Source organism: Ailuropoda melanoleuca, chromosome 14 (assembly GCF_002007445.2).
Source record: "Ailuropoda melanoleuca isolate Jingjing chromosome 14, ASM200744v2, whole genome shotgun sequence".
Taxonomy (NCBI): domain Eukaryota; kingdom Metazoa; phylum Chordata; class Mammalia; order Carnivora; family Ursidae; genus Ailuropoda; species Ailuropoda melanoleuca.
In genome coordinates this window covers 93,720,860-93,744,603 of record NC_048231.1, presented here as the reverse complement: position 1 = coordinate 93,744,603, position 23,744 = coordinate 93,720,860, and the positions used below count along the sequence as shown (strand labels likewise).

Here is a 23,744-nt window from a genome sequence, read left to right as displayed (position 1 = left end):
AAAAACGAATGAAGAATGCCTAGAACCTCAGGACTGGAGGGTCAACTTAGTGTTATATTTCCTGGGTTTTTATCATCCTGTACATCCCAGCCTGAGTTCCAGTACTCTGGGACTCTTAACAGGGACAGGAAAAAAATCTTCAAGGAAAGCCTTTTCTCTCTAGCCAGAGGTCTAGGAAGAGGGTAACCCTGCAGGACAGAGCCTTTTAGACTCTACCCATCCAATTATAGGCAGATGTCATGAGAGAATCAACACCCCTACCCCCACACCCACTCCCACCCCCACCATTGGTCTAGTCACTGCAGAGACAGTGGAGTGAAACCACGGTGAATATCCCCACCCTACACGAAGCAAGCAGTGCCACGTGCCTGGCCACTGGTGGTAGCTGCAGACATAGATAATAGAACCCCACTCCTTCCCACTTGCACTGAGAACACAGTCTATGAGGTGGGATCTTGTCAACTATCACCACCCAAAAGGAAGTAAAATGAAGAATACAATAACCAGCAAACAAGTAGTCCCCCCTCCTCCTCCCAACTAGAGAGCTGGAGGCAGGAGATGGAAAAAAAGGATCCTTTAAATCTGTGTGTGAAGTCCCAGGCACACCCCTGTTCCACTCATCTGTAAAACTGAACAGAATCAAGAAAGCAAATACTCTGAGAAGTGAATTCCAGTGCAGGTCCACTCAGGCCTCTGGATAATGCAAAAGTGGGGCCAACCAGAATACCACTGCAAAGAGTTGGACAACTAAACTGTCATTAAAACCCAGCCCACCAAAGTGAGCCAGGATGTACTCTGTCATCATAAATATGTTAAAAACTACTAAAAGAGAAGATTTAAATGGCCCCAGAGTCTCATTACATAATACTCAAAATGTTTAGGTCACAATACAAAATTAGTCACCGTACCAACACCAGGAAAATCTCAATTCACATGACAAAAGATGATCAACAGATTTCAATATCAAGATAATACAGGTGTAGGAATTATCTAACAAGGATTTTAAAGCAGCTATTAGAAAATGCTGCAACTAGCAATTTCCAACACTTCTGTAAGAAATAGAAAATAAATAAATAGGTGGATGTAGATACCTTGGAAAATCAAGATGAACTGGACAATTTCCTAAAGAAATACAGATTACTAAAACTAGATAAGAGCTGAGAAGCTTAAACAGACCAATTTCCACCAGAGAAATAGAGAGCATTATTTAGGAACTACTCCATAAGAAAGTATCAGGTATAGATGGCTTAACAGAATTCTACCAAACTTCCAAAGACCAGATAGTCCCAGTGCTTGTTATTCTAGAACATTGAAAAGAAAGGAAACTTCCCAATTCCTTCTACGAAGCACGTGTAACACTGATACCTAAACCAGATAAAGACAGTAGGGCAGGGAGGGGACACATATCACTCATGAATACTGATGCAAAAATTCTAAGCAAAATATTAACAAATACAATCCAATACTACATTAAAAAAACAATACATCAATACCTTGTGGGATTTATTACAGAAAGGTAAGGTTAGTTCAATGTTAGGAACTTTATTACTACAATACACCATATTAATAAATCTAAAGAAAATATCATGATTATCTCAACATATGACGAAAAAGCCACTGACAGCACTCAATCCCTATTTGTGATAGAAAAAATTTTTCAATGCTCAAGAAAACTCTGCTACCACTCATCATTGCACTGAAGGTATTAGTAAATTCACTTAGACAAGAGAACTCAAACAGAATAAGAGTAGATTGAAAAAATAAGTTAAATTACCTGTATTTTTAGATGTTGTAATAGTATACCTGGAAAGCCACAGATAATCAGTGATAAAAGCAAATCAAACAATGAAAGAAATTCAATAAAGTAGCAGCATAGAAGAAACATACTAGAATCAATAGAAAGTCTACAGTTGCACCCAAATACCTATGGACAATTAGAATATGATAAAGGTGGATATGGACTATCCATAGAATCCGTAGACTATTCCATAGAATATGGAATAAAGATGGATATTTAAATAAACAACTCTGGGACAATTGGGTAGTCATTTAGGAAAAGATAAAATTAGATCCATATCTCACCCCATACATAAGAATAAACTCCAAACGGATTAGGGCTCTAAATGTAAGAAATTGAATCATGGAAGTACTAGAAAAAAATATTGGTCAATTTCTCTCTAACTTCTGTGAAGAAAAAAGCTTTCTAATGATGACTCAAAATCCAGAGACAATAAAAGAAAACATTAATATATTTGACTAAAAAATAAAAATAAAAACTAATGCATGTCAGAAAATACTTGAAAACCAAGTCAAGCTGAAAAATTAACAACCTACACCACAGACACAAGGCCTACTTCTAACACGTGAAGGGCAAAGGACCAAAAACTTGATAGAAAAATGTAAACAAGACATGAACAGACAATTCACATATACAAAAAAAATTTTTGTTTGTTTAACAGACTTTACTTTTTAGAGCAATTTCAGGTTTACAACAAAACTGAGTGGAAGGTCAAGATTTCCCATATACACCCTACTCCCATTCATACCTAGCCTCCCACATAATCAACATCCCCCACCTGAGTGGTAAATTTGTTACAACTGAAGAACCTACAATGACACATCATTATCACCCAATGTTTATAGTGTATATTTGAGTTCACTCTTGCTGGTTGTATATTCTATAGGCTTGGACAAATGTATAATGACATGTAGCCACCACTATAGAATTATATAGAGTAGTTTCGCCACCCTAAAAATCCTCTCTGCTCTGCCTACTCATCCCTCCTCTCCTCCCACTCCTACTTTAAATTTTTATGCAATTAAAAATATGTGATTTCCTCTACTGCTCTTATGTTTAGAAACCCTTTGCTCTGAGATCCAATACCTAATTACCCATGTTTTTTGCTAATTTGTTTTATTTTGTTTTGTTCTATAATCCTTTGGTATAAAATGAAGAGCTATATATTTAATAATAATAATAACCAATTATCCTACTAGTATTTCTTTAAACTCTCTTGCCTCCAAATATGTGTGATTCCCATTCATCACAAGCTAAATTTCAACTATATAACAGTCTATTTCTGAGTTCTAGTCCATGCCATTCATTTGCCTATTTATTTTTTGTCAACTAAAGCTGTTTAATAAAAGTATATTTCAGTATTTGTTAAGGCAAGTCCTTCAAATTGCTCTTCATTTTCAAAACATTCTTGACTTTTTATTCATTTAAATTTTCTACAGAATTTTAGATTTATTTTTCAAGAAAAACATCCCACTACAAAGTATAGTGGAATTAATTTCTGTAATTTTAAAAAATATATTGAGTCATGAGCTCCTTAAGGAGAATAGCCTTGGTTCTTGGATATAGCCACTCCTGGAAGACTAGTATGAGGGTTCCTCAGGACACTTCCATCAGCAGCTCGGGAGAAGCAGGAGAGAGCATACACAGAATGTAGAAAGAGATAGGGACAATCAGAATTCCAACAAGCAGAGACCTGACTTCCTTCAAAGGGCCAAACTATTCAGTCACTCCATACTTATTTGAATATGAATCAGAGAGAAAACAAATTTGGCTTTGTGAAACCTCCAAACACAGTGTCATTGGGGTAGGAGCTACAGGAGAATAGAGGTAGCATCTTCTCAGATTAGCTAACCGAATCCCATCTGCCTTCACGTTATTCTGCTGCAGATATTGGGACCACAGCTGTAAGTGATTGAGAAAAATTTATCCAAATGTATCAGATCATCCATCACTCAACAGAGTCCAAGTCTTGGGAGAATTTTCTTTCACCCTGAAGGCTGGTTAAGTTTCACTCTTGGGCCTGCCTTCAATTCAGCTCATACCACATAAATGGCATGCAGTTTCTGTTTTCATAACTTGGGAAATACTACACAACTCTAATTGTATTGTAATGCAATTTATAGTGACCCATTTAGAAACACAGGTCAAACTTGTTCTTTTCTGGGTTCCTTGGCCTGGAATATGTTCCCAAGTCATGGAATTCTCAAAGCATGGCACGGTGAGATGACAGGATTTAAGTCACCAAAAATTAGTCCTTCATTTAGTAAAATAACTTAGTGCATGTTCAAAGGACATGATCTTTAACAAAGGAAAGCAGATAGTCTTCTTTGCCCAATGGCCACTAATTTCTGCCTCACTGAACCCAGATCAAATGTGTATCCCTACAACCTGCAACTCACCTACATTATGATTCTTTAAACCCAAACCTCTTTCTCTGACTTTCTATTATTTAAAGTGTTCTACATAAATGCTTTATATTCCCATAACACCTTAACATCCCATAACACCTTAAAATTTGGACAAGTAATCATCCTTTAGGTTAAGGATCTGATGAATTTGAACATTACCAAATTTAGCTCTGGTTGTGATTTCACCAGGATTATTTTAAAATAAAATAAGCTTTTTTTGGATCCACTCATAAATTTAAAGTGGATTATTTACCATTTTTTAAAATATTAAAAATTAGATCGCCTCAAACATAAAAGCATTTCAGGCTGAAAATTTTTAAATATTTAATAACAACAGAGAGCCTATAGTGACCAAATTAGTTTCCGGAAGATGTCTTAGTTGTTTCCACTTGACAGCATGCTATTTATGTTTATTTTTAAAAAAGTAGCAAGAAAGTTTGAAGCACAAAGCTGCAGGGAGGAGACATAAAGATTTCAACAACTCTCTGTAGCAGTTCAGACAAATTACATCAACATTTTGATAATAAATATAGCAGAGATTTGTGTGATATTCATTTGGGTGCTTGGTCTTCTTTTAGAGCTGGATTTTCATCCATCCTTCCTCTCCTTTCCACAATTGCAAAGTGAGTCTGTGACTAACCAACCACATCCCCCAAGGTTGTAGCTGGACCACAGTAAGCAGGACCCTCTTCCCTTGGTTTCTGAAGGAATCTAAAAATAAGGATATGACCTAACCTCAAACAAATATCACCAACTTCTTAATTCACAATTATCTGCTGATATTACAGGCATGAGAGGAATTCAATGTTTATTTTAAAATGTTCTATTTATGTAGTTCTTGTTTTATGATCAAATATGTGATGATTGAAAAATAAAAATTAATCTAGAACACGCCACTGAATGTAGAGAAATATGTCATCATGTTAAAGACTCTTCTCTTCCTGAATATTCATACATGGAGAGGCAAAGATTAATAATGCCCTTATTTTACATATCTATTTAAAAAAGTAATAGTGTTCATAGAATTTGGTCGTAAAGAGAACAGATGCTCAAAACCACAGAACAAGTGAGTGGCAAGTGTACCAACAAAACTCAGCCCTTTAAGTCTCCTGCACTTGTGCCTGCTCCTCGGACATCTTCAGAGGCAGATGAAAGCCTAGCGGGGCCCATACCACACCCTCTCTCCTCTGTTGGCTCCTGCTGTTCGCTTTGTGCTCTAAATGCTGGTCCCACTTTTCCCACACTCTCTCCAGAAGATCTCACCCACCCCCTTACTTCCATGATCACCCACCATGGGGGACTCCCAAAGTTGCATCTCCAGACCCAAGATCTCCATTAATTCTTATATTCCAATATCTACTAGACATCACACACTCATCTCAAACTTCTCACCTTCAAATTTGCCCTCATGCCCAAACACGCTCTTCCTTTCTAGCCTTCCCCATCTCAATAAATGGAACTCCTACTGGCCCAGTTGTTCAGTACAAAATTTTGAGGGTGACCTTTGATTTCTCCATCTCCCCCATACTTAAATCCATTGCCAAGTGCTACTGATTCCTCCAAAATATATCTCAGATCTGTCTGCTTCTCATCATCTCTTCATGGACTACCTTCATCCAAATCACCATTAGTTCTCATCTGGACTCTGGCAATAGTTCTTCATTGCCCTCACCTCTTCCACTCTTGCCCTCTCCGATCTGATCTCTAACATCATCCAGGACAATTGTCTTCAGACATAAGGTAGATCATGTTACTTCCCTGCTGAGAGCTCTCCAAAGACTTTCCTGTATTCTTGATCTTGCCTACAAGGCCCATGGCCATGATCTGGCCATGCCCACTGCCCACCTCTTCTCCAACACTCTCCTCTTCACTCCTATAGTAGACTGAATTATATTCCTTCCCCAAAAAGATACACCTAACTCTTAACACCCTGTAAAAGAGAACATGATTTAAATTGGAAATAGGGTCTTTGTAGATTTGATTAAGTTAAGGATCTCGAGATGAAATATCCTGAATTACCCAGGTAAGCCCTAAATCCAATGACTGGTGCCCTTATAAGACAAAAGAGAGTGATATTTCAGCCACAGAGACTGAGGGGTGAGATGGCATGTGGAGAAATAGTAATGAGGAGTCTACAAGGCAAAGAAGTCTAGAGCTACCAGAAGCTGGAAGAGGCAAGCCAGGATTTTCCCTAGAGCCTTCAGAGCAAGTGTTGGCCTTGCTGACTCTTTGATTTCAGAATTATTTTTTTTTAAAAGATTTCATTTATTTACTTGACAGAGAGAGGGAACACAAGCAGGGGGAGTGGGAGAAGAAGAAGCAGGCTCCCAGCAGAGAAGCCTGATGTGGGGCTCGATCCCAGAAAGTCGGGATCACGCCCTGAGCTGCAGGCAGACGCTTAACGACTGAGCCACCCAGGCACCCTGATTTCAGAATTCTGATCCTCAGAACTCTAAGAGAATACATTTGTGACTGGTGATGGGTAGTAAGGAGGGCACGTATTGCAGGGTGCACTGGGTGTTATACGCAACTAATGAATCATCGAGCTTTACATCGGAAGCCGGGGATGTACTGTATGGTGACTAACATAATATAATAAAAAAATCATTAAAAAAAAGAGAATACATTTGTGTTGCTTTAATTAAGCCACAAAGTTTGTGGTGGTTTGTTATAGCAGCTCTAGGAACCTAATGCATGCCCTAAGCTCCAATATAGTGATATTTTAATTATTTAAGAGTTAACTTTTTCCTCCTCAAAGATTTCTTACAGGTTTCCATCACCAGGAATGAAATATCTGGCATAAATATCACTTTTCCAAAGAGGTTTCCTCAACACTGAATCTAAATTCGGCCCTCCCTCCTATACTCAGAGACCTTCCCTTTAGTATTTATAAGAGCTTACAACTATGTATCTATGTATTTGTTGAAGGTGTGTCTCTCCTTTACACTTGGGTTCCATGAAGGCAATGTTTGTGTCTGTTGTATCACCACAATATCCTACTAGACATTAAAAATAGTCCTTCAATAAATGAAATTACAGAAATAAAAGAGGACTAAACAATCTCCTTTTGTTGGCGAGTATTCTGAGAAGTGGCTTTTCCCTTGAGTAAGTTGAAATCCAACAACCCTATTAAAGTTAAATTTTAACTGAATATTGATAAAATGAATTATATTCCACAGATATGGGATTAATTAAATTAAGTCAACAGAAGATTTGAGCTGAAGATGCCATTACAAGGAAAAAAAACTTCCTCTTCAATATTTGATCTGCCGGAGAACAAGTGTGATTGCTTGTATGCACCAAACACCACGTGCAGTGGCTGCGTCAGCCAACATACACAGTTCAAAACCATGCCAATGAAACCATGCAGATCAGATTCCTGGCACATGCAGCTTTTCATGAATGTGCCTGAAGCTAGGATCCTTAATGTATACAATCTTGTCCCACTTCCTTTCAGCCCATAAACATGTCTAGGAGGCCACTGTGTCTCCTACCACTCGGTACGCATACTAATGCACATAACAATCTGTAAGTCCGATTCAGTAATAGTGTAATATCTTGGGCAGGTATGATCTGAATTAAGATACAAAGACTATACCACCAGAGATAAGAGAAAAACCTCACGATCTTATTTCAGAAGGAAATTCCATGGACGTTTTGGCATTGTGCACAAAACGAAAGAAGAATATTAATGATAATAGAAGTTATTTTAATAAGGTTGCCCATTCAAATCCTTCATCTAGTGGCTTCCCCCCCCTCCAATCAGTAGTTCCATTCATCTACTCATTCATCCCACAAATTTGCTTCAGGAGCCTACTAGATGCTAGGCCTTGTGCTATACCATGGGAATACTGTGGTAGGCAAATTTTAAAAAACCCTGTCCCCACCTTCAATGGGCCCAAAGTTTGGAAAGGAGACCCTTATGAGCAATTACAAGGCAGCACAAAAAGTGCCACAGGGGGTGCTGTCTGAACAACCAAGAAATAGAGTTCATGGAGAACTAGAGTGAGCGGAGAAACTTAGCAGAGATAAACTAGAATTGATCAGGCCTACAGGGGCAGAAAGGAAGCCAGAGCCACGCACACAAGGGTTCAGAGACAGTAGAGAACATGGCAGCTCTTCAAGTGCCTGGTGGAGCGAGTGGTCAAGGGCATAAAGAAAACAGACTTGGGGGGGGTGGGGGGGGGAAAGGAAGAGAAAAGCTAGGTAATGAAATAAAAAGGAAATCAGGACTTTAAAATAATCCATCCAGTTGTGGAAGAAAAAGATACATATGCCCAGAGAGACCTGAGTGCTCTCCATTAGGTCCCTGTGTCATGTTTCTGTGTGAAGGAAAATATATATTGTTTCCTTGCCATCAATTTTAGTAGGCAAGAGTCAGTAACATTCATATTACATAAAATACTGCTTTCCAAACTGCAGATTATAACTCACTGAGGGAAATGAAATCTATTTAGTGGATGGACATCAGCATTTAAAAAAAAAAAAAGGAGGGGTGCCTGGGTGGCTCAGTCAGTTAAGTATCCGACTCTTGGATTATGGCTGAGGTCATGATGCCAGGGTCATGAGATTGAGCCCCGCATTGGGCTCCGCGCTCAGAAGGGAGTCTGCTTGAGATTCTCTCTCTCTGCCCCTCCCTCCATCTTTCTCTCTCTCCTTCTCAAAATAAATAAATAAAAATTTTTAAAAACTGAAATACAGTTGTATATGATAAGGACAGGACACACAAGAACAGACAAACAGAATAAAATAGATCATGGAGCACTGCTCACAGTAAAGGCAAGTATTACTTCATGTGCACACACAGGTGATGAAGAACAGCTGCTTGGCAGCCACTGGCCAAGAAGTGGGTCTGCACGCAGTGATGATTCTAACCACGTCTTGACATCCCTTTGAAATCTTTCTTACATATTTAGGGCTTAATACTAAGACTCTTGGACCCTGGCCACAAGGCCAAGTTCTTGCCCTTTGTTGTTGAGGGAACTTGCACGCTGTGAGGATGCCTTTGAAGAGCTGGGCTTTGTGCCAAAGTGGGGAGTGGGACCCTCACGGTGGCTATTCATCTCGGTGAGAGGGTGAGGAGCTAGAAGGGAGTGGGCCTATCACACGCAGACACCAGGATTTCCATGAGAGCCTTCTTGATGTCACATCTACCAAAAATCCAGATGATATGAGCATCTGTTCATGTAAAGGGGCCCAGGCCCTAAAGAATCGCTTCCCTATAACTGTCCCTGAAACATCTCTCCACAGTCAACCACTCTCTCTCCAGGGGCCAGATACAGAAGATCTGACACTAGATGAAAACGGCCAAGTCACTGTTATTTAGAGCCAGTTTCTAAACAGTGGTTGTATTTCTGAGTGCTTTAGTGAAGCAGGCAGCATCTTTAAGAAAGCAGTTCATGACTTTTTGCTTCCCTTTATATTAACTAATCTGTTTGAGACCGTGAAAATGTGTTCACTATACAATTTAAGTCCCGTGTGCCACTTTTCACCAGCCGGAAATGCACAAATATCAGAGGAAAAAGAAGGAATGTCTGTGGATGGTGTCTGGCTGTGGGTGTGGCTAGGCAGTTAGGATCAGTGCTGGTCCTGATATTAGTAAAAATTTCTGGGGCTCTCTATCTGTGAACATTTTAAAGTCACACCAGTCATGCCATTTGTTGCCTGCTGTGTGGACTACAGAGTTAGCAATGACAGTTGTACAAAGTGTGTGTATGAGGGAGTGAGGGACAGGTGGTGTGAGACTGTGGCAGTGTGACACTGACACCAGGTTTGAGGAAGTGGTTACTAGAATACACGGGCAACACACCCTCCCGGTAAAGCCACTTGTAGTTGAGGGATGAACAACAAACAGGAAAGGATCCCTCAGAATCTAAAACTTAACAGAGAGGCAAACTAGACTATGAACTTGAAGGGGAGCTCTAATCATAGTTTGCTAAATGTGGTGCTAGTATTTACATTTGAAATCTTCCCTCACACCACACACACGCACACACAAACACACACACACACACACACACACACACACACACACTGAATCCACCCAAGACTCTGGAAACAATTGGCAAAATCTAAATATAGGACAGGAATCTTGGAGGAAGCCATAGTGCCAGGCCTAACTGCCTAATGCCTTCTAGTCCCACAGAATCTCCTTCACCAGATCCTCAAAAATTTCTGACCATGGAGGCAGGAGCCTCCGTTTATCCTCCACCCTGATTTCAACTGGGATGCAGTGGAAGCCCAGACCCACTTCATCGTATGAGATGAATGGCTGCGTGGCTTTTACAACCTTTACCAAGAGACAGGTCGGGATCGCTCTTAGACTCTGGTGTTGTCACTGGATCCCTCAGTGGATCCTCCAGGGGGGCTGGGAGCAAACCACTCATAAATTGGTTCTCTGTGCCCCATGGACAGAAATGGCCAGTCACCATCAAGGGGTAGGAAAATACACTCCCAACCACTTTGCTGAAACATTTCATGCACCCACCCCGCATAATGATTTTCTGAGACCTGGCACACAGTAAAGTTCATAATCTGAGGCTGAACAGGTAGAAACATGTGTGAGAAAAGAGCTCTGGTCTTTACTTTGTATTCCCTGAGGCATGCTTTCATTACATAGTATCTTGTGCAGACAACAGTATCCTGCTTTTAAACTTCAAAGGTTCACATGTAAATATTTATCTCAAAGAATGCTGCCCCTATTTTTTTCCACCTTTGGTGATAGGTAATAACATACTGTTCAACCATGACAATGGCCTTACATAGAGAACTGCATCCTTTTATTAGTGATGTGATACAATTCTTATCCACAGTTAAATAAAGATTTTTAAAATTCTTCAAAGTGCCCATCTTTTAAGCACCGCTTGCCTCACTAACTCATCTTTATTTTTTTTTTTAAAGATTTTAATTATTTGACAGAGAAGGAGAGAGAGCAAGAGCACAAAAGCAGGGAGAGCAGGAGAGGAAGAAGCAGACTTCCCACTGAGCAGAGAGCCCAACATGGGGCTTCATCCCAGAGCCCTGGCATCATGACCTGAGCTGAAGGCAGACACTTAACTAACTGAGCCACCCAGTCACCTCACTAACTCACCTTTAAAATGATACTACTGCCAGTGAATTTTGTTCGGTGTCTGTCCCAGCAAACTCCAATGTCTGCCATGAGAACAGGCTAATTATATACCAAGGGGACCAGTAGAAAGAAACTCAGATCCTTCTCATCTTATCCCTGATTTTTATCCCTATTCATGCCTCTTCCCATCCAAAAATTTCCTGACTTCTCACAGGGAAAGAAAAATTGAAGAAAAAAAAGGGGGGGGGCAGCAATGAGAAGAAAAAAAATAGTAAAAAAAAAAAAAAGGTGTTTTTCATCATTTCCGAAGTAGAAAAAAAAAGCAAACAGAAAGCCCCTAACTATGGCATAAAATGCCACCTCAATTCAACACTTCAGTTTAAACACTGTGGGCAGGAGGAAACCTAAGACATTTTCCCTGCCTCTCCCCTAGTAGTCCATGCCCTGTGATGGCGAAAGATACTTGGAAAGAGCTTTGGGGGAGCGGGTGTGGCTGCAGGAGGCTTTCCAGGAGAAATGCTGCTCAAACTCTTTCTGACAGAAGTGAGGAGAGAAGCCAGTGAGGTCGACTGAGTTGGAGGGCAGGGCTCAGGCGTAGAGAATCACCGTCCTTGGGGCTTCAGCTTCTCTCTGGACGGCCCTGAAGACCAACCTATCCCTGTCTTTGCTCCTCTGGGGAACATTCTAAGACTATAGGGCTTGTCCCTATAAAACGTCACTTGTGGAGCTCTTATCTCTTTGCTGGTGTTCCAGGCAGCGTGACCCGTGGCAACACAACCCAGTTCCGACAGGAAAACATAATCTGATTAGTTCTCAAAGAATAAAGGAGGAAATCTGGGTTTGCTTTAGGGCAAACCCAGACCCCATCTTCACTCATGAAACATGAATAAAACAGCACACTTCCCTACTATGAAACTTAGCTTTCATTCCACCCCATGTAGATCTCTAAGCACTTTTCAGACAAATGGGAGACTTAATACCTCTTTTTTAAGAAAAACTTCCAGAACAGTTTTACTTCATCCCTGTTGAGGAATCAATGCTATTTTATTCATCAATATAAACATAAGCTTCTCTACTGATATGTTAGCATTGAAAACCCTACCACAGACTTGGAATCAAAATCTTCCAGCCACAACTGTGATTAAATGCAAGGTTTCCTGTTGCTACCATTTCTATTCTCACCACAGATGTTAGGGCCTCACAAGATATAAATAGTCCTTTACCTTCCTCTCCTCTGTGTCATGCCTTATAGGGGCCCAATGAGAAGCCCACGCTCTAGTTCATCTTTATGAGCAAAAATACCAGCAGAGAGGTCCAGGCTATACATTACCATAGAAGACAACACTTAAAGCACAGAGATACTCTAAAGCTCAGCTGCACCCAGCTTTGGACTTTTTTCTTTTTTGAGAACTTTTGATTCTAAATAAGTTTATCAAGTACTCAAAAACATTTCTAAAAACAACAACATCAAGCCAAGCCTCTCCCCACTGTTGCTGAAGTTGCCAAATAGCATTGATAATGAAAATATCACCAATAGGGAGTGTCTAACACCTAGCAAATTTTGGGGGGAATTTTTATCATCATGTATTATTGTTTCTAGCTTTTGTTTTGGATCGGGGAGCTGACATGCAACTTGACATCAGGGTCTTAGATCATTTGTTATTTTTTAAAAAAGGTAGAAGAGACTAGTTTGTGAATATCCACTCATTCATTCACACATTTATTAAGTACTGTTGTTACGAACAGGGGATAGGAAGCCCAGACACAAGCATTAAGTATATTCAATGTATAAATTATCTCTTATAAGCTTGGATTTATCCAGCAGGTGGTAGGCATTTTTCACATAAAGAACAATGCTGATTTTCTTATATCTAAATGTTGGCCAATGTGATAGAGGCTGCCATCCACTGTCATTCTAATCTTAAAATCACTCTACAACCCTGTAGAGAATAGAGAGTGAATAGGGGAGTTTATGATGCCTTCAGGGAAGCACAGGAGACTACGGTTTTACCAAGCAAGGCATTGTCTGACTCCCAGAAGCCCAGATACTGGAGGCAAAGCTGTTACTCTGAAGGCAGATGAATGCTCACACAGACAGCCCTCAGGGTTGTCGATCCTTTTTAGGGTGTCTGAGAATACTCTAGAATAAACCAGCATGCATAAGAATGCCACTTACCTCCTCCCACTGCTGTTCTGCCACCTGCACTGCTGGGCTCAGGTTCCTCCTGCCTCCTCCCTCCTGAGTCCTCACTCCTCCCGCATCATCTCTGCCAAGGCCCAGGGAAAGTTCCCCAGAATTCCCACTGGCTCAACCCTTGAGGGAGAGGCTGGTGACAATAGCAGCAGTGGTGACAGCAAAGCACAGAAGCCCCTCCCCTCTCCCAGACGCTCTACAAAGAAAATCATGGAAGGGACACCAAGGAGACACACCAAATAGTCTTCCCCGTCCAGCTCAGGAAGGCACATGGCATCCCCCTGCTCAGCAGCAAGTCTACAGCAGTGCTTTGGTGTCTGTTATTCATGCTACCATTTAATCATGAGCAAGCAAACCAAACCAGTCACAGAAAGAAAACATTCTAAAGACTCTCCTTTCACATTCCCATCTAAACTGTGTGTACTTGGACTTAGAGCAGGTTATCAGTTAAGAGCCAAGAATCAGAGCCAGCAGAATAGAACACAGGGAGGGGATAAACATAAGGGTCAGCCAGAGCCAAGAAGGGTCAAGCACACGTAGACAATCCTGTTATCTGCCCAGGACTGACCCAATACCTGGGCTTCAGCCATTCCCACAACAGTCGTTATCTAGAGCTCGAATAGTATCCCTGAAAGATGCAGTAACTCAAGTCCTGGATCTCAGGAAAAGCTTGCAACACATGAACAGTTCTAGCCAATAACAGATGGCAACGTGCAACTCTGGAGAAATGCTGACAGCCCAATACACAGCAGAGACCATATATTCAGAACCAACATCAGGATACGTCTTCTCAGAAGCACGCTTCTGGTGGCAGAATATGGAAGGGTGTGGTGTACTGGAAATTCCAGCTCCTCACCTTGTACCCACGCGACCTTTGGCAAGCTCTGTATATCTTGCTTTGCTTGTTTGAAAAATGGGGAGAATTTTACTAAATTTATGATTGAGAGGATTATAAGTAGCATATAGAAAGTACTTAGTAGAAAGTAGGTATTTAATAAATGTAGTTATTATTATAATAACTGAGACAGCCCTGGAAAATCTAGGATGTATGAGAACTATACCTATAAGATTCTTGTATTTACATATTACCTATTACTCAAGGTCCACCTCAAATCCCCCATTTTCACCATCTTCCATATTATCACCAGCCCATATTTATTTCTTCCTTTCTTGATAATATGCTTTCATCATGTATTTTACTGAATTTTCCACTTTTTATATATAATTTTATATTGTCACTTCTAAGTCACTCCTGCAAGACCTTTTCCTGAGCACAGAAAGCAAGCCATGCTGCCTTAAAATCCCAAAGATTTAATACACTGTAAGAAACCTGGTAAGCACTTGAGAAATATGTACTTAATTGTGGTCCAAGTAGTATTTCTGATTGGCCATGACTATAAACATCCTTCATACACACCTGCACATTTTCTAAATTATCTTTTAGAAAAAGACTTTTCATGTTTGCATTTCACCATGACCTGTATGGAAAATGAAAGTCCTATCTACATCACAAAATTATTGTCACTTTGCCTTTGTTGTTAAATACAGCCATGGCCCCATGACAGTGGAGCATAGAAATGTAACATCTGTGTGCTGAAATAAGGACACCTCCCTGTTCGTGTTAAATAAAGCCAGCCAGCATCACTGATTTATAGAACCACTTCTACTCTCTATTCCATTTACCTGGGTTGGGGATACTCAGTCTCCATCTTACTGGATGCCTTGGCCTATGGATTAACTTCCAGGTTAGAAAGGGTAAGAAAGGTAGGCAGCATGGCATAATATAATAAACTATCGGAAGGTCACTAGTCCTTCATAGAAACAACATCCCACGTATCCCCTCACCACACACACACACACACACACACACACACACCCTATGGATACAGGAAAATCAGACACATTGCCAAGGCTAGACTGAGGGTATAAGTACATCCCTTTTCCTCATCCCCCCTCATTAAAATGTTATGCAAATACATAGAGTAGTTCTATACATCAATAATAAAAGGAAAGAAAACCCAATAGAAAAATGTGCAAAAGACTTGAACAGGTACTTCTCAGACACTGGTGGTGAAAGTATAAAGTGGAAAAACTACTGAAACTGATTATAAGTTTGTGAATAAGCTGTTTCAGACCCATATACATACTCAACAGAAATGTGCACACACATGTGTCAAATTAACTGCATATTCTGCTTCTCTCATAGTTTGCCCTGCATTTTTTGTGCCAAATCTTGGAAATTTAAAGAGCCTAGTCTCCCAGATTCAGGTATATGCAAGCAAAAGCTTGACTTTCAAGGCTATTATCTAAAAAATCCATTGAGGAACCTCAGCGCTGTCCAATAGCATACTCTTTCCTCATGAAGGTAGTGTACGCAGAAAGTCTAGAAGGTGGATATGAGACATCAAGGGGACAAGTAACCCTCAAATAGTATCTCCAATTATCATCTGACACATTTAAAATTTAAAAACTAAGCCAACCGAAAATATACAATAATAAGGAATTACTTATATAAATACTGCTATATCCTGTAAATGAATACTGTACTGCTCTTAAGAATTATTTAACATAGTAAGTACACAAATCAAGCTTAACATGGCATATGCAATATGATCCTTTCTAAAATAGAAATTAAAATATATGTGTGTGTGTATATATATATATATATAGGAAAATTCTGAAGGATATTGGCATAATCTTAACAAACGTTAGAGTTAAGGGAAGAATTAATGAATTTTTTTCTTTATAATTATCTATAATTTTTAATGTTTATATCACTAGGTAAATTTTTAAAAATACAACATCTCTTTACATTTTCAATGGATTTAAGAGGGTAGATCCTATTCCATTAATTACTGTTGAAATTTGCTTCCAATATTTTTTTTCCAGAGCATAGTTTCTCACTTTTAAAATATCCAAAGTGGGGTCCATAGAGGTCCAGTTCAGGAATTTAATTATAGATCAGTACAAAACCTTTATCTGAACCAGTCAATAAGTAGCAGTTGTAGAGCATATGCACATTCCACTGTCTCTTATCCACACTCCAGTGTAAGGACTGTGGCGTCATATAAGAATGAAGAATAGAGCCAAGAGTATAGTGATTTGGCCAAATGGATAAGAGAGTAATGTAAAGCAGAAAAAGACACTAAAGTCTGTGGGCAAAGTTTGAGGAGATACAAGATTCGCATTATCTCCAAAAACTCTCCTCAAAGGTATTTATTAACTACAAAGGTATAAAAAAGTTACTTTACAATAGAAAAACCTGGCAATCATCACATCACCCGAGTGACTGAGGTAAACATCACCAGCAATAAGACATATCAATATCATGAACACCCAGATGTGGTGCACAGACGAGGACACATCATTCTTCTGGTTTTCTTGCCCAAAATACATCATCTCGCTCCAATTAGGAGAATACATTGGACAGATCCAAACTAAGGGACAGTCTGTAAAATAATGGATCAATAAAAACTGTCAAGGTCATGAAATACCAAGAAAAACCAAGGAACTTGTACAGACTGGAGGAGACTAAGAAAAAATAATAACAATGCAAGGTGAAACCCTAAGTATGGTCCCAGAACAGAAAAAGGACATTAGTGGAAAAAAGGGGTAAAATTCAAATAAGTTTTTTACTTTAGTTAATAAGGCTGTACCAATGTCAATTTTTTATTTGTGATATCTCTACTAAGGTGATATAAGATGTTAACAGTACAGGAAATGGAGTGAGGGATATAAGGCAACTCTTTGTAATACATTTGTAACTTTTCTATAACATTAACATTTGTTCAAAACAAAAAGGAAAATGAAACCCTTACAACATGAAAAAAAGAAAAGAAAATCTCAAATATTGTTGAGTCCTGACTGTAGGCCAGACACTGTTCTAGTCATTGTCATGAAGGCAGCCAAATTCCCTGCTATCTGATTTATATTTCTTTTGTAGCTACTGTATACATTGAACAAATAGAGAGGACAAATGGAACTATTAAATACAAACTGAAACAAATTTAGTGAGTATAAATTTAATAAATATTTATATTGTATGACTGAAATAGCCCATAAACTACTTTACCAGTAGGATAGAAGACCAGATTTACAAACTAAACACTGTATACCTACCACACCCTCTGCTCCCTCCCGCCACCAAGTCTGCCATCTAGTGATAGGACGGGGAGCTGCAGCAACACATCCACAGCCCTTAAGCAAGCGTCAGTTAGCTCAGTGTTTAGGGACTACCGATTTTAAGAGGAGCCATGGCAGAAGCAGAGTTAGAACCCCAATCTAACCCTCCCTCCAACTTTCACAAATGTACCAAGTACCATTATAACAATGGTGCAGAGGACAGAACAGAGACTCTGAAGTCAAGCTGCTTGGGCTCAAATCTTGGCTCTACCACCAACAATGGGACCTTAGGCAAGTTACGGACATTCTCTAAGTCTCAGTCCAAGTGACCGAGTGTCGTCACATACACTTGTGGGGATCAAATTGGTAAAATACAGGGCGCCTGGGTGGCTCAGTCGTTAAGCATCTGCCTTCGGCTCAGGTCATGATCCCAGTGTTCCAGGATCGAGCCCCACATCAGGCTCCCTGCTCAGCAGGAAGCCTGCTTATTCCTCTCCCACCCCGCCCCCGTTTGTGTTCCCTCTCTCACTGCCTCTCTCTCTGCCAAATTAATAAATAAAATCTTTTTTAAAAATTGGTAAAATACTTAAAATGGTGTCTGACATAAAGTAATACCTCAATAAATGTTAGTTCTCATTGCCATTGTTGTCATCATGATCTCCCACAAGCAGATTATGTTTTATAAGCATCTCATATTATTGTCTCACCCACCAGGAGGAGGCCAAGACACACTGCTTAACAAAGAGGTTGTAACTTAGTGTAAAAGCTGAATAAAATTTAGCTGTAACTGGAAAATCCGGTTATATTATATAACACTATGACACTTCGTTTTGGAGATGCCAGAGACCCCTGACCATCCTTAACAATTTTACTTAATTGGAATGGTGTCCTAACAAACTGGCAACCACTAAACTGTTCAGCTCCCTATTATCAATACCTCTCACTCAGCCAGGCTGGACTTTCCCTTCCACTTGTGAGCATCACTGCAATGGGTCAGCCGACCACAGTGGTCAGTGACTCTCCTAAACTGTGGCTTAGATGTTCTGGGGAACCCAGCTCAACACAAGGTGTATCTTAAACCATCTCATGTGGGAGTATATAGGCTCTTTCATCTTCTTTATCTGAAGAGATTGTGTATGCAGAAATAAAACATTTTTCCTCTTTGTAGCCTGAGGTCACCTTCATTTTACTATTGAACAATCCTATTAGAATTGTCAGATGAGGTCTGGGCCAAGTTCACTGCATCAGCCCCCATCCAGCATATCTCACTCAGACCAATGAATGCTCCTCATTTTCCAAATCAAGAACATGGTAGACACTCAGAACATTGAAGGATTTAAAGAATTCCTTAATTGATTCAACTGATACTTATTGTATGCTCTAGGCCTTACTGGCACTGAGACAGCAAAACAAAGATTTAAAAAAACCCTGGTCCTTATGAAGTTCACATACTAGTGGAGAGAGACTGTCAATAAACAAAATAAACAAATAAAATATATGGGAGTGATAAGTGCCAAGGAGAAAATCAAAACAGAGAAGACGGATTGTGCGTGTGTAATGAGGTTGCAAGTTAGAGGTTTGAAAGATGACATCTGGAAGTGAAGAGTGAGGAGTGTGGCCAGGGTCCCAGATGGACCTGTGGCCCACATAGGAATGTGGGTGGCAAGGACATGTTTGAAGAAGTGATGAGGGAGCCCGCTGGAGCCTATCTGCATGAGGATTCAGGGAGCATTCTGGAAAGAATTCATGTTCAGGAGGAAAGTCGGGGCGTCCATGACCCAAGGATGGTGGCTCAGGTTCCGAGATAAAGGGCAACTGTACAAGCAGCCCACCCGTATGCTCAGGTCATGTTCCTCCCATACTCAAGCCTGAGTCCCAAGGTAGAAAATCTTCATGGGACAGTTCAAATAGCCTCTGCATCATCCTTGAACAAGACCGGGACAGCAACACAGCCCTGCTTGGGAATGATGGGATGAGATACAGCAGACAGGTAGCAAGAGGTTTCCGACCCAGCTTCCACAGCAAGCACTGCATTTCCGCCTCACACCAAATCCTTGGGCCCCCTTGGGCAGGAGTGGCAGGTCCAGGAACCCAAGGAGACTTGATCCAATGTAGTCTGGACACAGCACCAACAGAGGGCGGCACTGTCATGGACCTCTTGGTGATGTCACAGGTGACTTCTGTGGCACCAGAGAGGGGAGCAGATTCCAAACTGAGCCAACCCAAGGAAGAGAATAGTGGGGAATCTCGAAGAGGATTTGGGCCACTATGGAAGTAAGGGGTGGGATTCTGAAGGACTCATCATAACCAGTGAGATCAAGCGCAGTCTGTTAGTCTGGTGCATGCTCTACAAGACCTTATAAAGATTTCGTTAACAGAAAGCAGTTTTAAAAAAAAAAAAATTCCATAGATCCCATGTAGAATCTGAAAACCCTGCCAAATCCCAGTCTAGTAAATGTCAGCCAAAAGCCTTTTTCCCTCTTAACACACAGTCTTTTCGACACTGATAGTCAAAGATACTTGGGGACTAGACTGGGGGATTCTTGGAGGTTCCCATCCATCACTCCATCCTCATCACTTGTCCTTGCCCATAACACCCTTCTCACAGTGCCCAGCACCCAGGCGTCATTACTGTTCTGAAGTCTGCCTTCTTTGTTTATGAAGACAAGTAGTAAGGCTTTTTTGGTATTCATTATATATACACACAGCTTAACATAGAGCCTAGAATTTAGTAGATGCTCAAGAAATATTTCTTCAAGAAATGAACAAGGGTATCAATGAATAATGAAATGACAAAAATCTTTTAAAGTGATTCACTCTTGGGCAGCAAATATGGTGCTGCCTGGCGGTATATGTGCTTTTTGGGTCTTGTTAAGGATAGGCTGGGTGCCTCACTGAGCTCTGCTTTCTCTACTGACACAAAGAAGAAACAAGTGCCCCAATGGAAAGAAATAAAAGAAGTTTCTCCCAGAATAAGACATATAAGGAGTAGCTCCCCTCAGAAAGACCCCAGAGCAAGAAGAGGGATGGTGCTCTCAGGAAGAAAATCAAAGGAACATGGGACATTAAAGCAAAGCCTGAGAGCTGGTCAAGCATCAGTGTTACTGTCACCGAAAGAACTGGAGCCCCCTACCAGCAGCTCTTCTCTGCTGCCTTAGGTAACTAACTCGATAGGATGACCTCAGACCATGACATAATATCCGGTAACATTAAGGTGGGAAAGACATATGACTAATCATCCAAACCAGGACACTTTTGAGTGTGAAATAGGAAGCTACTGATTATCATACAAGGGCAACAGAGGTAAGTCAGGCCTGAGCCAGTCATACCAAGATTACAGTCACCCCATTAAACCAGGCACTTCAAGGACAGCACCAGGAGAAGGAGCTAGATTCCTCAACACAGAAGTTTGAGGGTGGGGATTGCCCCTCAAGGTGGTCTCCATTAAGTCTTCATTTCTGCCATTTCATTCTGCTCCTGAAAATTTCTGAGGAAAAAAAATGACAGATTTAGAAGTAAAGGGGAAAAGCTATACTTACTAGTAAATACACAGACAAATCTCTCTCTGGACCACTATCCAGGTGGTGATTTTTTTTTTCACTTTGCCTTCTAATTTTGCAGCAATTTCACATGGAGGAGGCCACTCAGAGCAAAAAGACCGAAGAAAAATTGATGTTCTATGCCCCACTGATGCACAATGACTCAGATTCTGGTTTGATGCTATTTGCTGGCCATGGGGGAATACCAGGCTTCCCTGTGCATTGAGGTGGGGATGTGAAGTTGGTTAGGAAACCAGCAATTCTGTCTGAGTCGCTATGACATTGTCTATACCAGACACTCATCTGGAGCACAGTGTTCTTGAAATAAGGGGAAAAAAGACCACTGACAAACTCAGCAGAGCTTTTAAGTATGAAAGAGAATAAAAATGTTAGAAGTGAAAACAAAATACTATCAGAAAACATCTAAGAAAAAAGTAGAGACTTCTTTGTTTTTGAAATCCAGGTAAAGGAGATCTTCCTCCCTATTTTTTTTTAATTACTAGTCTTTTAAGTTTTTTGGAGTGGTTTTAGCTTTATAGAAAAATTAAGCAAAAAGACTTCCCACCTACCTTCTTTGCCGCCCCTTCCAATTTCCTCATTAATAACATGTGGCTTTAGTGTCATACATTTGTTACAACCGATGAGCCAACACTATCATTATTATTAGTTAAATTGGTAATTACTTAGATACATTCTTATTAAGTAAAAATCCATAGTTTACATTAGGGTTCACTCTTTGTGCTGCACATCCTATGTAATGAGACAGACGTGTAAGAACATGTCTCCTCTGGCATGGAATCATATTGAATAGTTTCATGGCTCTAAGTGATGGACACTGGGTTGTTTTCCTGTCTTGGCTATTGTGAATAATGCTGCAAAGAACATGGGAGTGCAGATATCTCTTCCATATACTGATTTCATTTTCACTGGATATGTACCCAGAAATAGGATTGCTGGATCATACAGCAGTCCTATTTTTAATTTTCTGAGGAACCTCTGTACTGTGGTCGGTAATGGCTGAACCAATTTACATTCTCACTGACAGTGCATAAGGGCTCCTTTTTGTTTACATCCTTGCCAACACTTGTTCTCTCTTTTCTTTTCCTATCAAGTGTGAGATGATATCTCATTGTGGTTTTGATTTGCATTTCTCTGATGATTAGTGACGTTGAGCATCTTTTCATGTACCTGTTGGCCATTTGGATGTCTTCTTTGGAGAAATGTCTATTCAGGTCCATTGCCCATATTTTCTTTTTTTTTTACTGAGATATAATTGACAAATAACATTTGCTTTTTGAAGAGTGAAAATAGCTGTGTTCTCCCCATCCCAGGCCGGGTGCCCTAAAAAGCTCTTGGCTCTATCCTACAAAGAGGCTCAGGATCCTGATTCTAGCGCACCTCCCAGCTGTGCTCTCAGGGGCTGATTTAGTTGCTGTCTCTCCGAGTCCTCCTTTCTTAGCTGAGCACCCATATTAGTGCTTCTGAAGGCCCCTCTGTGAGAAGTATTCCCTGCTTTGACTCTAAATGATGACTATCAGCTCAGTTCCCATCCCTTCAAGAGGACTTTGGGGTTCTATGCCTGCAGTCTGGGAGTGGGCAGTCATCCAGAGTCTTTTTAACAGATGGAGGCCAAGCCAAGTGAGTGCCATGCAGCTCGGCTATGGTCATGCCCAAGGCCTTTGGTCCATGTGTACCTCCGTGCTCCTGCACAGCGCATGCCAAGTTCATATCAAAGGATCCAGCATTCACTGGACTGGTTCCATTCACTGTCTCTTCAGGATGTTTAAAGTGAGAAGTAGATGCCAAGATACAACTCGTTTTTCTCCACCCATCAGGGTTGCTTCAAGTCTCTCCATTGTACCACAGTTAAACCCACTGTGCCCAGAGACTACTGGAATATTGCTACTTTATAACATGTTTATTATTAGAGAGTGAAGTCAGCCCCATCCTTCAGTGCCCTGATGGTAAAGAAAAGCTATCGTCAGCTGCCAGCACTGTTAGTAGTAGAAGAGGGTGTCCCAGCACCTCAGGAGGGAAGCAATGGCTGATTTTGGACTGTCTCTTCTAAGATAGATTTAGGGAAGGGAGAATTGAGGGGATCCTCTGTTTTGCTCACATCTCTGAGAAAGTTCTGGAAGGAAGTACTTACCAAGAGGGTACTGAGAAGGCAGTAAATGTATCATGGCCATTATTATCTGATTATCACCTCATGTTATCTTGAATAGAAAATAAGAAGGATTTCTTTTTAAGAAGTTTTCTCAAATTTTTAAAATAAAAATCATTTTTAATAAAAATCTGACTTCTGTTTTTTACTATTCTGAACTTTCATTCACTGCATTATTGAAAAAAAGAGAGGGAGGGAGGCAGAGAGAGAAAGGAAGGGAGGAAGGAAGAAGGAAGGGAGGGAGGAGAGGTGGGAGGAGGAAAGGAAGGACAGAGAAAAGTGAGTGAAGGAAAGAAGGAAGGAACAAAGGAAGGGAGGGAGGCAAAAAGAAAAATCTATTATTCTAATTTAGGGCTGAAAATATTTGGCCAAAAATTCCATGAAAATGTTCACTGAATTAGACTTCTCCTTATTCAGTCTCCTTTCATAAGTCATTTAATTGCTGTGGTA

The 23,744-nt window shown here is 40.4% G+C and overlaps 1 protein-coding gene across 1 annotated transcript in view; it reads right to left on the bottom strand.

Annotated features, from left to right (window-relative positions):
* The window catches only part of SERPINB7 (serpin family B member 7), a 54,539-nt gene extending 41,038 nt beyond the window's left edge, over nt 1-13,501 (bottom strand). The window contains exon 1 of the mRNA XM_019807104.2: nt 13,452-13,501. The gene's annotated coding sequence lies outside the window, so the exon portion shown is untranslated. The remainder of the gene's footprint in view (nt 1-13,451) is intronic.
* Between the last annotated feature and the right edge of the window lie 10,243 nt (nt 13,502-23,744).